Raw genomic sequence first — 13,725 nt, forward strand, 5'->3', positions numbered from 1 at the left:
TTTATTATCAAGTTGTAGTCCCAGGAATTTAAGTGTCAACCTCGTATGTATGGTTCCTTTTTCTCCCCCGCTTCTTTTCCGCATGTGCACACAATGCAATTGCGGTACGTGGAACTGCTGTGGTTAATAACAAGTTGTTGTCAGCCATCTTGAACTTTGACGAAAAATTTGGTGACAGTGTAATACCCCTTCTAGCGCTACGTCAAAGATCTTTGTCAAATATATTTGACGGAATATTTGATCACATCTTTGATCAAATCTTTGACAAACAAATTTGATAGTGTAATACCAGCCTCAGCCACAGCCTGGGGCATGTTTCAAGAATGGGATTTTCACTCTGCAGCGGAGGGTGCGCTATATGAAACTTGCTGGCAGGTTAAAACTGTGTGCCAGACCGAGACTCGAACTCGGGACCTTTGCCTTTCGCGGCAAGTGCTCTTCCGACTGAGCTACCCAAGCACGCCTGAGTCGCTAGAGCACTTGCCCGCGTAAGGCAAAGGTCCCGAGTTCGAGTCTCGGGCACACAGTTTTAATGTGCCAGGAAGTTTCAACGACGGCAGTGTTTCGCAGAAGGAAGAGTCGGCTGGTTTCTCAGAAGGGCGTTGCGCAACGCCGAGGCCGCACCTTGCGATTTCCGCCGGCGTCCACAGAGAGTGGGTCACGTGACGACAGAGCTGCGGCGCTCTCGCGCTGCGCTGGGCAGCCAGGCAGTCGCTGGCGAGGCGTGGCGGAGAGCGCAGTGCTGCGAGTACAGAGCAGGTAATTCACTGTGTGGAGCACGAAACTGTTTCACATATAACTATCATCTCTGGATGTTTTAAGACTCGATGGAGTAAAAACACTTCTCATGTCTCAATACTAGTAAACGGTTTCACAGTGTGTTTTCTTACATTGCATTGCAAATGTTACTATCGATTGTGTGTAACCGGTACATTCCAAGCCAAAGTTGAGTGACCTTGGCTTGTGGGATTCCTTTGAAATTACGAAGTGTGTAATCGCCGTGTCGCGGACTTGTTTAATGTTATTTGGAAAAGATGCAGATCCCGTTTTATGCATACGGGGTGTTCAAAAAGTCTCTCCGCAGTGCCGTATGATAGCCACGCGTGCCGTATGCCGCTGTGAATATACAGGGTGTTACAAAAAGGTACGGCCAAACTTTCAGAAAACATTCCTCACACACAAATAAAGAAAAGATGTTATGTGGACATGTGTCCGCAAACGCTTAATTTCCATGTTAGAGCTCATTTTAGTTTCGTCAGTTTGTACTGTAATTCCTCGATTCACCACCATGATTTCATACGGGATACCCTCTGCCTGTGCTGCTAGAACATGTGCCTTTGCAAGTACGACACAACATGTGGTTCATGCACGATGGAGCTCCTGCACATTTCAGTCGAAGTGTTCGTACGCTTCTCAACAGCAGATTCGGTGACCGATGGACTGGTAGAGGCGGACCAATTCCATGGCCTCCACGCTCTCCTGACCTCAATCATCTTGACTTTCATTTATTGGGGCATTTGAAAGCTGTAGAGACTCTTCGTGCTCGTATTGTGGACGGCTGTGGTACAATACGCCATTCTCCAGGGCTGCATCAGCGCATCAGGGATTCCATGCGACGGAGGGTGGATGCATGTATCCTCGCTAACGGAGGACATTTTGAACATTTCCTGTAACAAAGTGTTTGAAGTCACGCTGGTACGTTCTGTTGCTGTGTGTTTCCATTCCATGATTAATGTGATTTGAAGAGAAGTAATAAAATGAGCTCTAACATGGAAAGTAAGCGTTTCCGGACACATGTCCACATAACATATTTTCTTTCTTTGTGTGTGAGGGACGTTTCCTGAAAGTTTGGCCGTACCTTTTTGTAACACCCTGTATACCGAAATGAAACTGAGTGAAATACAAGTTATTGATTTATTGAATATTAATTTTTACTCAAAAATGTTCAAATTAAATGTTGAAAGTGTCCCCCCTGTTGTTGAATACACAATTCAATTCGTCTAATCATGTTTCCAAACACACGCTGTAACATCTCTTCTGTAACAGCAGCAGTGAAAGTGGATATTGCAGTTTTCAATTCGTCGATGGATTTTGGACAGCTTTTATAGACAGTTGCTTTCGCTGCACCCCAGAAGAAAAAGTTAGGTGATGTTAGGTCAGGCGCCGGCTGGGGTGGCCGAGCGGCTCTAGGCGCTTCAGTCCGGAACCGCGCGGCCGCTACGGTCGCAGGTTCGAATACTGCCTCGGGCATGGATGTGTGTGATGTCCTTAGGCTAGTTAGGTTTAAGTAGTTCTACGTTCTAGGGGACTGATGATCCATAGTGCTCAGAGCTATTTGAACCATTTTCTTTGTAAGGTCAGGCGATCGTGGAGGCCAAAGTCCGTGTGAAATTATGCGATCACCGAAAACATCAGCAAGCAGTGACATTGAAACGCGAGCTGCATGCGCGGTTGCACCATCTTGTTGAAAATAACCGTTCACTATTTCACTTAACACAAGTTCTCCTATGAATGGGTACAAATGGCTCTAAGCACTATCGGACTTAACTTCTGAGGTCATTAGTCCCCTAGGTGTAGAAACTACTTAAACCTAATTAACCTCATGACATCCCACACATCCATGCCTGTGGCAGAATTCGCACCTGCGACCGTAGCAGGCGCGCGGTTCCGGACTGAAGCGCCTAGAACCGCTCGGCCACAACGGCCGGCTATGAATGGTTACAGAATATCACTGCAGTATCGTTGTGCGTTTATTGTTTCGTTGAAAAATATGGGACCCACAATCTGACGTCTAGAAAAACTCCTATTTGCACAGAATGATGTGCTTCCTCATGAATACACAATGGATTTGCACTATTCCACAAACCAGAATTTTGCGAGTTCATGTACCCGGATAAATGAAATTACGCCTCATCACTGAAAAACGTTTCATTAAGAATACCCCTTCCAATTTGTTGAACGAAATTTTGGAACCATTGACAATAATGCAGCCTCTTGCCATGATCAGTATTTTTCAGTTCTCGCACGACTGTCACTTTGTATGGAAAAAGTTCTAATTTTTTCGTTAGAGCTGTGTGGGCCGTTCCGACGCTAACATCGTTTCCTGGGCGAGTTTTCTTACTGACTTGTGCGGACTGATCGATATTTTATCGGAAATATCGAGTAGTTTATCCGTAGACAAAACACTAGGACGACCACTTCTCGGTGCATCTGTCACTGAACCCGTAGTTCGAAATTTGTTAGTCAGATCTCGCACAGTATCGCGATGTGCGAGTGTTGTCTCCGGGAAAACTGAAGTAAGTGTTTGGCGAACTGAAACTGTGTATTTACCGCCAGCTTTGAACACTTGTTCGACTAAAAACACACGTTCTTCAGTGGTTAGCATTTTTAACAGTAACAAAAACGAAACAAACGGACAAAGGAAGTAAACTTAAACGCTCACGTCAACACGTAACGACACACACCAACGATACTACTGACGCTGGCTGAGATAAACGGAACAGTGGAATGTTGGGAGAGTCCACTTGAAGGGAAGTAACCCAGGCAGGCGAATAATCATACGGCACTGCGGAGAGACTTTTTGAACACCCCGTACATTCGATTAACTAACTGTCGGTAAAGCCGACCAAATTTTTTTCCCACTACAGCTCCAGTTTTTACATTGCTGTAGGCCACTTTGAGTAACTATTTGAAAATACAGGATGTATCAAAAAGAATCATCAGATATATGAAAAAAATGTTTGACATATGTGCGTGAGCAACGTACAGTTAGCAAGAGTAAACTCTCGAGTTTTACACGGTCCCCGCTGGGTAGCAGCAGTGTGTGCCCACTTCAGTTCTGGTAAAAATGATGTCGGGACAATAGAAACCGGCCAGCCGCAGTGGCCAAGCGGTTCTAGGCGCTTCAGTCTGGAACCGAGTGACTGCTATGGTCGCAGGTTCGAATCCTGCCTCGGGGATGGATGTGTGTGATGTCCTTAGGTTAGTTAGGTTTAAGTAGTTCTAAGTTCAAGCGACTGATGACCTAAGATGTTAAGTCCCATAGTGCTGAGAGCCATTTAAACCATTTTTGAACAATAGAAACCGTTTCGTATTCTACGTTTTGCGCAGTGTGGATCAGCGATAACTGTTAAGCGTGACTTTCGCACTAGGTATGGTGTGGATCCTGCAACAGCACAGAGCATTAGACGATGGCGTGAACAATTCCGAGAAACAGGTTGTTTGTGTAAAGGCAAATAGCCGGGCCGTCCCCGAGTGTCCGACACAGACTTCGAACGCATCTACCATATTTCACAAGGAGCCCGCAGAAATCCGTTTGCCGTGCAGCTCGACAGCACATGCCCCCCGATGTCCGTCAGGCATGTGTTGCGTCGACGTTTACACATGAAACCATACAAAATTCAACTACTCCCAGCTTTTGGTGAAGGTGACAAACATTAGAGTTATGTAATTTCGTTCTTGCCAAGATAACAGGATGACTGCTTTCTTGCACAGTGTTTGGTGATGAGGAAACATTCCGTTTAAATGGGAAGCTCAACCATTTCAAAGGGCTTTTACTGGCACACGGCAGCGCCTGCTGTTCGAAATATTCCATGAATAGATTTGCAACAGCTGGACTCAGGGCGCTTTGTTCGTAAAACTCATTATCTTACTGGAAATTAGTCGCAGCTACTGGACTCTGCCAGTGAAAGCCCTCTGAAGTGGTATCGGTATGTGGATGACACTTTTGTGGTATGGAACCATGGGGAAGGGGAATTGTATGGTTTCTTGTTGCACCTAAATGGTATTAATCCAAAGATACAATTTAGTATGCAGAAAGAGCGTAATGGAGGGCTTAATTTATTTTTTGGATGTAGCAGTAATTAAACGGGCAGATGGGAGTGTATGTTATACACTGCACAGAAAAATATACACACACCGACCGTTACCTCCATAGGGATTCGAACGATCGTCCTAGGCAGAAGAGAGGTGTCATTAAAACATTAGTGGCCAGAGGTAATAGTACACTACTGGCCATTAAAATTACTACACCAAGAAGAAATGCAAATAATAAACCGGTATTCATTGGACAAATATATTGTACTAGAACTGACATGTGATTACATTGTCACGCAATTTGGGTGCATAGATCCTGAGAAATCAGTACCCAGAACAACCACCTCTGGCCGTAATAACGGCCTTGATACGCCTGGGCATTACCATTGACCAGACGTTTTCAATTAGTAAGAGATCTGGAGAATGTGCTGGCCAGGGCACCAGCCAAACATTTTCTGTATCCAGAAAGGCCCGTACAGGACCTGCAACATGCGGTCGGGCATTATCCTGCTGAAATGCAGGGTTTCGCAGGGATCGAATGAAGGGTAGAGCCACGGGTCGTAACACATCTGAAATGTAACGTCCACTGTTCAAAGTGCCGTCAATGCGAACAAGAGGTGACCGAGACGTGTAACCAGTGGCACCCCATACCATCACGCCGGGTGATACGCCAGTATGGGGATGACGAATACACGCTTCCAATGTGCGTTGACCTCGATGTCGCCGAACACGGATGCGAACATCACGATGCTGTAAACAGAACCTGGATTCATCCGAAAAAATGACGTTTTGCCATTCGTGTACCCAGGTTCGTCGTCGAGTACACCATAGCTGGCGCTCTTGTCTCTGATGGAGCGTCAAGGGTAACCGCAGCCACGGTCTCCGACCTGATAGTCCGTGCTGCTGCGACCGTCGTCGAACTGTTGGTGCAGATGGTTGTTGTCTTGCAAACATCCCCATCAGGGATCGAGACGTGGCTGCTCGATCCGTTACAGCCATGCGCACTAGATGCCTGTCATCTCAACTGCTAGTGATACGAGGCCGTTGGGATTCCATATTCTGCTAACAGTCATTGGATCTCGACCAACGCGAGCAGCAATGTCGCGATACGATAAACCGCAATCGCGATAGGCTACAATCCGACCTTTATCAAAGTCGGAGACGTGATGGTACACATTCCTCCTCCTTACACGAGGCATCACAACAACGTTTCACCAGGCAACGCCGGTCAACTGCTGTTTGTGTATGAGAAATCGGTTGGAAACTTGTGTCAGCACGTTGTAGGTGTCGCCACCGGCTCCTACCTTTTGTGAATGCTCTGAGAAGGTAATGATTTGCGTATCACAGCATCTTCTTCCTGTCGGTTAAATTTCGCGTCTGTAGCACGTCACCTTCGTGGTGTAGCGATTTTAATGGCCAGTAATGTATCTGCGAGCCAGTTTATTTGCAAGTTGAGTTAAATCATTTGCGAATGGCTTTTAAGAAAAATGGATACGCTGACAACGAGGTAGATCGCGCACTCCATCCCAGAAGAAAAGAGTCTGACAACAATCAGCAATAACTGTCAACCGGAAAAGTTTTTTCTTGCACTTATCCGCAATATTACAGACCGTAATGGCAAAGTTCTGGTCAAGTTTCAGGCTGAAACCATCTTTAGACCCACCAAGAAGATTAGTGAGTGTTTAAGATCGGCGGAAGTCGCTCGACACCCGCTAGCAACTCCTTGGGTGTATGAAATTCCGTGCAGCTGCGGGAAGGTTTATATTGGAACGACGAAAAGAAGTGTCAATACCCATTTAACCGAACACAAAAGGAACTGTGGACTGGGACATACCGACAAATCAGCCGTAGCGGAACATGTTTTTAAAGACGGTGATCACGAAAATAAAATTTAGTGAGACGTGTGTGCTAGCCCAGACATCGCATTATTATGCACGTATCTATAGAGACGCTATAGGGATTCAGAAACACCACAATAATTTTAAAAGAAAAGAGGAACGCTTAAAGTTAGACAAGATATGCTGTCGACTTTGCACCAGCGATGTGACAATCGATTATCTTCGATCGAGAACAATGACGTTAGAGATAGACTTACAGTCGGCTCCACCTGACGAATGGTGGTGCCCTGTATGCGCTCTATATAAACGGGACCCCCACGGCCTATCAGCTCATTCATCACCGTATCATCTCATCAATACTCTGGGAAGGAACGCACATCCTGAACTCAGAGCTCCAGTCAATACGCTTCATCGCCACTTTAGGCGGTAAACTTCATCTCATCATCATAAAACAAAATACTCATCTCCATCAGTATAAACATCACCCTCAGCATTAACATCATCCACCCGGGGTCATACTCCCCAAGCCAGTGCCACACACAAGCCATATCCGTACACCTAGGACCATTTCGTGAGACAGAGCGTGGACAGAACGCTGGCTCTTCAATACACACATGGGTTCCTGGCAGCCAGTCTTTGACTCCCCTCGGAAGATGCCTGCAGTTGGCAACGAAACGTCGGGAAGTAGTTCTAGTTCTACAGACCCACCACGGCCTCTCAGCCCAGTAGTTTTAACTAATGAAGACGCCGGCTGTAAAAGCCTACACGTTATGATTGGTTCGTATTTAGTTTTCCCATGTGTTTCAGTAGGTTCTAAACTGAATCATAGTAGTACCACGTTTAAGGTAATTGTCATTTATTCTTCGCTCCCAGTTACACATTTTTAATTACATTGAATGTTTGGATCGCTCATTGGGGAAAAAAAAAAATAGTTCAAATGGCTCTGAGCACTATGGGACTTAACGTCTGTGGTCATCAGTCCCCTAGAACTTAGAACTACTTAAACCTAACTAACCTAAGGACATCACACACATCCATGCCCGAGGCAGGATTCGAACCTGCGACCGTAGCGGTCACGCGGTTCCAGACTGAAGCACCTAGAACCGCACGGCCACACAGGCCGGCCTCATTGGGGGAGGCTGACTGGGAAGCCTCACGCCACTTTCCCTTCCCCCATCTCTCCCTTCTTCCGACATGTACGTATTAAAATAAAAAGACCGCAATTAAGAAACACATTACTCTGACATGTGGCACTGAGTAAATACAACTACTTAGGTAAATTTTACATTTATCAACAGTTCTTTCCTTTTCAACTTATTGCAAAATTTTAGATGTTACTTATTTCGTATTACGTTGTTTTAGATCTGAAGATGGTCCAGAGAGCGATGGAAACATTTAATGTAATTAAAAATGTATAAGTGGGAGCGAATAATAAATGAGAATTATCTGATAAAAGTACAGTTGCTCACTCTCTCTAGCCGATTATGTCGGCTCCTGCCGGCCGGTGTGGCCGTGCGGTTCTAGGCGCTTCAGTCTGGAACCGCGTGACCGCTACGGTCGCAGGTTCGAATCCTGCCTCGGGCATGGATGTGTGTGATGTTCTTAGGTTAGTTAGGTTTAAGTAGTTCTAAGTTCTAGGGGACTGATGACCACAGATGTTAAGTCCCATAGTGCTCAGAGCCATTTGAACCATTTGTCGGCTCCAGTGATAATACCTAGTTGTTTTGAAACAAACGTGGAATCGTTTCCTATGTAGGTGAAGCTGCCCTGTGAACGTAACGCAATGTTTCCAAATTTGTCACGCGCATACCAACTTCTTTAACGGAAAAAGTTTCCACATAAACTGCAAATGCTTTAATTTCGCTTTACTGCGTGTGCCGCGATGCCCGAATATCTTCCACACAAATGAGTCCTCGCATGTTCATTGTCATCTAAAAGAAATCGTGAGCTCTTCAGTGTACCGTTCGTCGTTGTAAAACTTGACGCCATTTTAAATTTAACACTATCCGTCTAGACGTGTTTCAAGCTGCGTTGTAAGGCGTGGGCGGGTAGCTCATCCGGTAAGAAGCGTGGGTGGAGGTTGAAACGCTGTTCAGGGCACAGACGTCCGATCCGCCAGATGCCTTCAGCTGTGGTCAGCTGCAGTAAGCAGTCTCGCTGCAACCTTGAAACGTGCGAGGAAATACCTTAGCAATGCGCGGAACTGGTTTGTCGGCATACGGTTGCCATCCGTCCGTCTCCATGTATCGGTCCCGCCACCGTTATGGAGCTTCTTGTCCCGATATTCCGAGAAAAAAAAAAGGAAAAAAAAAACGTTAAGAGTTTGGCTCCGGTACTGAAGGAATGTCATATGTTGGGGCGACGCGTAAATGCAGCCTGAGTTTTATTTATGTCAACATATTTATGATTACAAGATCGGCTCATAGATGGAGTTGCATGTTGCGTATCTTCCCTCCACGACGCAATCACCTTTTACATTTAGCGCCATCATTCTAGAAAATACGAGACTTCTCCGGTAGTACGGAGCCGGAAACATTTAAGCAGCGCCCCGCGGAGGAATGGGGCAGTTGCCATTTGAATAGCGATCTGATAAGACTTCTTGCTGAACGTAACACACACGAGCGCAAGCTGGTAACGGCTGAAGTGTTTACTGTGGGTATGGAGGGCGCGAAGTGTGTAGTGACGTCTGCTTCGATGATTAGTGTTATTATCGACTGACTACCGTGTAATAAACGAAAATGCCTAAGGATGGATACATGAAAAAAGAATGTGTCCTTTTCGAATGATAGCACAAAAGAGTGGTCCTTCGTCAAGAAAGAACGTACGGATCAGGAAGCGATGGGTGAAATTTGTAGCTGTTTCATCGAAGTAACTCATGGAGGTAAGGCAGATGTGATGCATCACATTTTTACACAGAATCAAATAGACACGCAGTAAAACAGACATTAAAGCCTGTTTCTACATTCGTCATGAAAGAATTGCTCGTTGCTACTGCAGAACTAACTACAGCTTATAAGAATCGTAAATCCTTTCAGTTGTTTTGACTGTACCGTAAAACTGAATGCCAAAATGTATCCTGACACCAAAGTCGGCTGAAAGCAGCCTACAGCCAGGACCAAAGCCACAGCGATTACTAAAAATATTCTCGCACCACACTCAATGTCCGAAGGCATAGACACCGGTGCATCGAACCACAAGGCCGAAGAGATGATTCCTTTAGTTGTCCGATGCTTTACTGAAACTGACGGGATGTAACGAAAGCTGTTGAAGTTTGATTGGCTGAATAACGAAACATCGCAGACAGTTACAAAGGTTTGTCTAGGCACTTTCAGACAACTGCAAATCTCATTCGATAAATTAATCGCTATTTGCGGAGACAATATCAACACGAACACCAACATCGGAGGGCTTCATTGACGCGACCAGCGGGATGTGTTTCACCAAATTAACACTTTCGCTGCGGCATCGGTGCAGGCGCGCAACTCTCCAGTGCGGCCCGGCGACACTCTGGAACGGCGGGCACCGCTCGGAGCCGACGCTCCTAAGCACACCCGAGCTACAGGCTGACGTCAAGACCTCGTAAGATCTGTAGGATCATGTTCTATACTGACTTATTGATGACTCCTTAGATGCATTACTTCAAATAAGCTTCGACTGTATTGTGGTCATGTTTTAAAGTCTGTTTGCTGTCTCACACCTGTAGGGGTACAGGCGTCATTCAAATGTCCGTGATTTGTTGATAATGTAACAAAAAGTACAATTCAAACAAGGTTAGGTTAGGTTAGTGTTGTTTTAACGTCCCGTCGACAACGAGGTCATTAGAGACGGAGCGCAAGCTCGGGTTAGGGAAGGATGGGGAAGGAAATCGACCGTGCCCTTTCAAAGGAACCATCCCGGCATTTGCCTGAAACGATTTAGGGAAATCACGGAAAACCTAAATCAGGATGGCTGGAGACGGGATTGAACCGTCGTCCTCCCGAATGCGAGTCCAGTGTGCTAACCACTGCGCCACCTCTCTCGGTAATTCAAACAAGGAACAAATCCACTGCATTCAGGAAAAATTTTGATTCCATCTATATCTTAATGCCATATTTATTACGATTGCTTTTTTATGTATTGTGTAAATGACAATCTTCCCCTGCAAAGAATCATTGATTCATCTATTGACAAACCTCTTCCCGGGTAATACACTTGAGGCATTCTCGTGTTAAAATAATCCAATATAGGTCGTATCTTATACAGGGTGTTACAAAAAGGTACGGCCAAACTTTCAGGAAACATTCCTCACACACAAAGAAAGAAAATGTGTTATGTGGACATGTGTCCGGAAACGCTTACTTTCCATGCTAGAGGTCATTTTATTACTTCTCTTCAAATCACATTAATCATGGAATGGAAACACACAGCAACAGAACGTACCAGCGTGACTTCAAACACTTTGTTACAGGAAATGTTCAAAATGTCCTCCGTTAGCGAGGATACGTGCATCCACCCTCCGTTGCATGGAATCCCTGATGCGCTGATGCAGGCCTGGGGAATGGCGTATTGTATCACAGCCGTCCACAATACGAGCACGGAGAGTCTCTACATTTGGTACCGGGGTTGCGCAGACAAGAGCTTTCAAATGCCCCCATAAATGAAAGTCAAGAGGGTTGAGGTCAGGAGAGCGTGGAGGCCACGGAATTGGTCCGCCTCTACCAATCCGTCGGTCACCGAATCTGTTGTTGAGAAGCGTACGAACACTTCGACTGAAATGTGCAGGAGCTCCATCGTACATGAACCACATGTTGTGTCGTACTTGTAAAGGCACATGTTCTAGCAGCACAGGTCGAGTATCCCATATGAAATCATGATAACCTGCTCCATTGAACGTAGGTGGACGAAACTAAAATGAGCTCTAACATGGAAATTAAGCGTTTCCGGACACATGTCGCCATAACGTCTTTTCTTTATTTGTGTGTGAGGAATGTTTCCTGAAAGTTTGGCCTTACCTTTTTGTAACACCCTGTATAAACGATCGTCTGGTTTCGGGTTTCCTGGAAGTGAATTTTTTTGCAAAATGCGGAGAGCGTAATATGATCAAATACCGGTCTCTGCTTATACACATCGCTATTCCTCTATTCTCAGACACCGATTCTTTCTTCCAGTACTCTTGTAATCGCGGATATTTAACGTTACTCATATGTAACGAAACACCCAGGAAAGCTAGTAATTCGCCTATACTTAGAGGTTTCCATTTACAGTTCCTAGATCCCTCTTTTGTATTTTAGCTCAGCAATATGTTGACTGCGTTATCTTTCGTTTCGTCAACTGCAAGTTGCAACATTTCGTCTGTTACCAATAATCTGAAGAAATCCATAGGAGAATTACCAGCAGGGTGAATTTTCAAAACTTCTTCCTTCGTAAATGGGTGATACTGCATGTTATGTGGTTCTTTATGCCAGGACTCACCTGGATTATCTCCGAGTGACAGGTCGGGCTCTTTTTCGTCGTCGATTTCCTGTCACAGTCGTTGTGATAGGTATCGTCAGATTCGGAATTGTCACGAAACAGATTCGAAAGCTGTGCTTCCACGCTATCATCACTCTGCAATTCTACTGCGGCCTCTAAACGACAATCTCCGTGCTATGCCTCTTCTTCACTACGCAGAAAATCACTGGCGTCTAGTACACTAACAAGGGAACCTTCCCATCGCACCCCCCTCAGATTTAGTTATGAGTTGGCGCAGTGGATAGGCCTTGATAAACTGAACACAGATCAATTGAGAAAACAGGAAGAGGTTGTGTGGAACTATGAAAAAATAAGCAAAATATACAAACTGAGTAGTCCACGGGTCGCATAGGCAACATCATGGACAATGTGAGATCAGGAGCGTCGTGGTCCAGTGGTAGCGTGAGCAGCTGCTGAACGAGAGGTCCTTGGTTCAAGTCTTCGCTCGACTGAAAATATTATTTTCTTTATTTTTGCATAGTTATTATCTGTCCGTTCGTTCATTGACGTCTTTGTTCACTGTAATAAGTTTAGTGTCTGTGTTTTGCGACCGCATCGCAAAACCGTGCGATTAGTAGACGAAAGGACGTGCCTCTCCAATGGGAACCGAAAACATTTGATCGCAAGGTCATAGGTCAACCGATTCCTCCACAGGAAAACACATCTGATATATTCTATATGCCACTGGTGACGGCATGTGCGTCACATGACAGGAATATGTTGTCGACCCACCTAACTTGTACACTTGGCGAATGGGTAAAAAGATTCTTCTACCTTGCCCGATTTAGGTTTTCTTGTGGATGTGATAATCACTCCCAAAAACGTGATGAAAACATAACAGTTTGTCACATTAACTGAAAATAAAATATTAAACTTTTCACTCGATGGAAGATTTGAACCAAGAACCTTTCGTTCCGCAGCTGCTCACGTTACCACGACACCACAGCGCTCCTGCGTTCCCAATGTCCTTGACGTTGCCTATCTCCCTATGAACTACTCAGTTTGTATATTTTGCTTATTTTTTCACAGTTCCACACAACTTCTTCTTGTTTTCTCAATTGATCTGTGTTCAGTTTTTCAAGGCCTATCCACTGTGCCAACTTATAACTAAATCTGAGGGAGGTGCGATGGGGAGATTCCCTTGTAAGTAACTGTTCCTCTGTCAATGTAACACTTCTCCTGCTCCTTTTCACATCGGAAGGTCCAGGTGTCGATTCATTAGCCGCCATTACGGGCAATATACGTAAGTTTATACGCTTTGATGTTAGCTTTGATGCTGCAACTAGACTGAGTAATCCGACAGTGAGCGCAGACACTTGTAAGCGTCAGCCGCAGCGAAAGTCTTAAAGAGCTAGAAAACAATGTAGAGTAAATAGGATGCTCTGCCCATATCCTCCACAATATTCCATCAAGCGCTCCTGGAGTCTTAACTGTCGACATTGAAATAATCATCACGAAAATGTTTAATACGCTGGCCGGAGTGGCCGAGCGGTTCTAGGCGCTTCAGTCTGGAACCGCGCGACCGCTACGGTCGCAGGTTCGAATCCTGCCTCGGGCATGAATGTATGTGATGTCCTTCGGT

The 13,725-nt window shown here is 45.3% G+C and overlaps 1 protein-coding gene across 1 annotated transcript in view; it reads left to right on the plus strand.

Annotated features, from left to right (window-relative positions):
* Window positions 1-662: 662 nt before the first annotated feature.
* Window positions 663-13,725, plus strand: part of LOC124770913 (poly [ADP-ribose] polymerase tankyrase-1-like) — a 52,635-nt gene continuing 39,572 nt past the window's right edge. Inside the window, exon 1 of the mRNA XM_047249228.1 lies at window positions 663-759. The gene's annotated coding sequence lies outside the window, so the exon portion shown is untranslated. The remainder of the gene's footprint in view (window positions 760-13,725) is intronic.

The sequence above is a fragment of the Schistocerca piceifrons genome, unplaced genomic scaffold, assembly GCF_021461385.2.
Source record: "Schistocerca piceifrons isolate TAMUIC-IGC-003096 unplaced genomic scaffold, iqSchPice1.1 HiC_scaffold_839, whole genome shotgun sequence".
Taxonomy (NCBI): Eukaryota; Metazoa; Arthropoda; class Insecta; order Orthoptera; family Acrididae; genus Schistocerca; species Schistocerca piceifrons.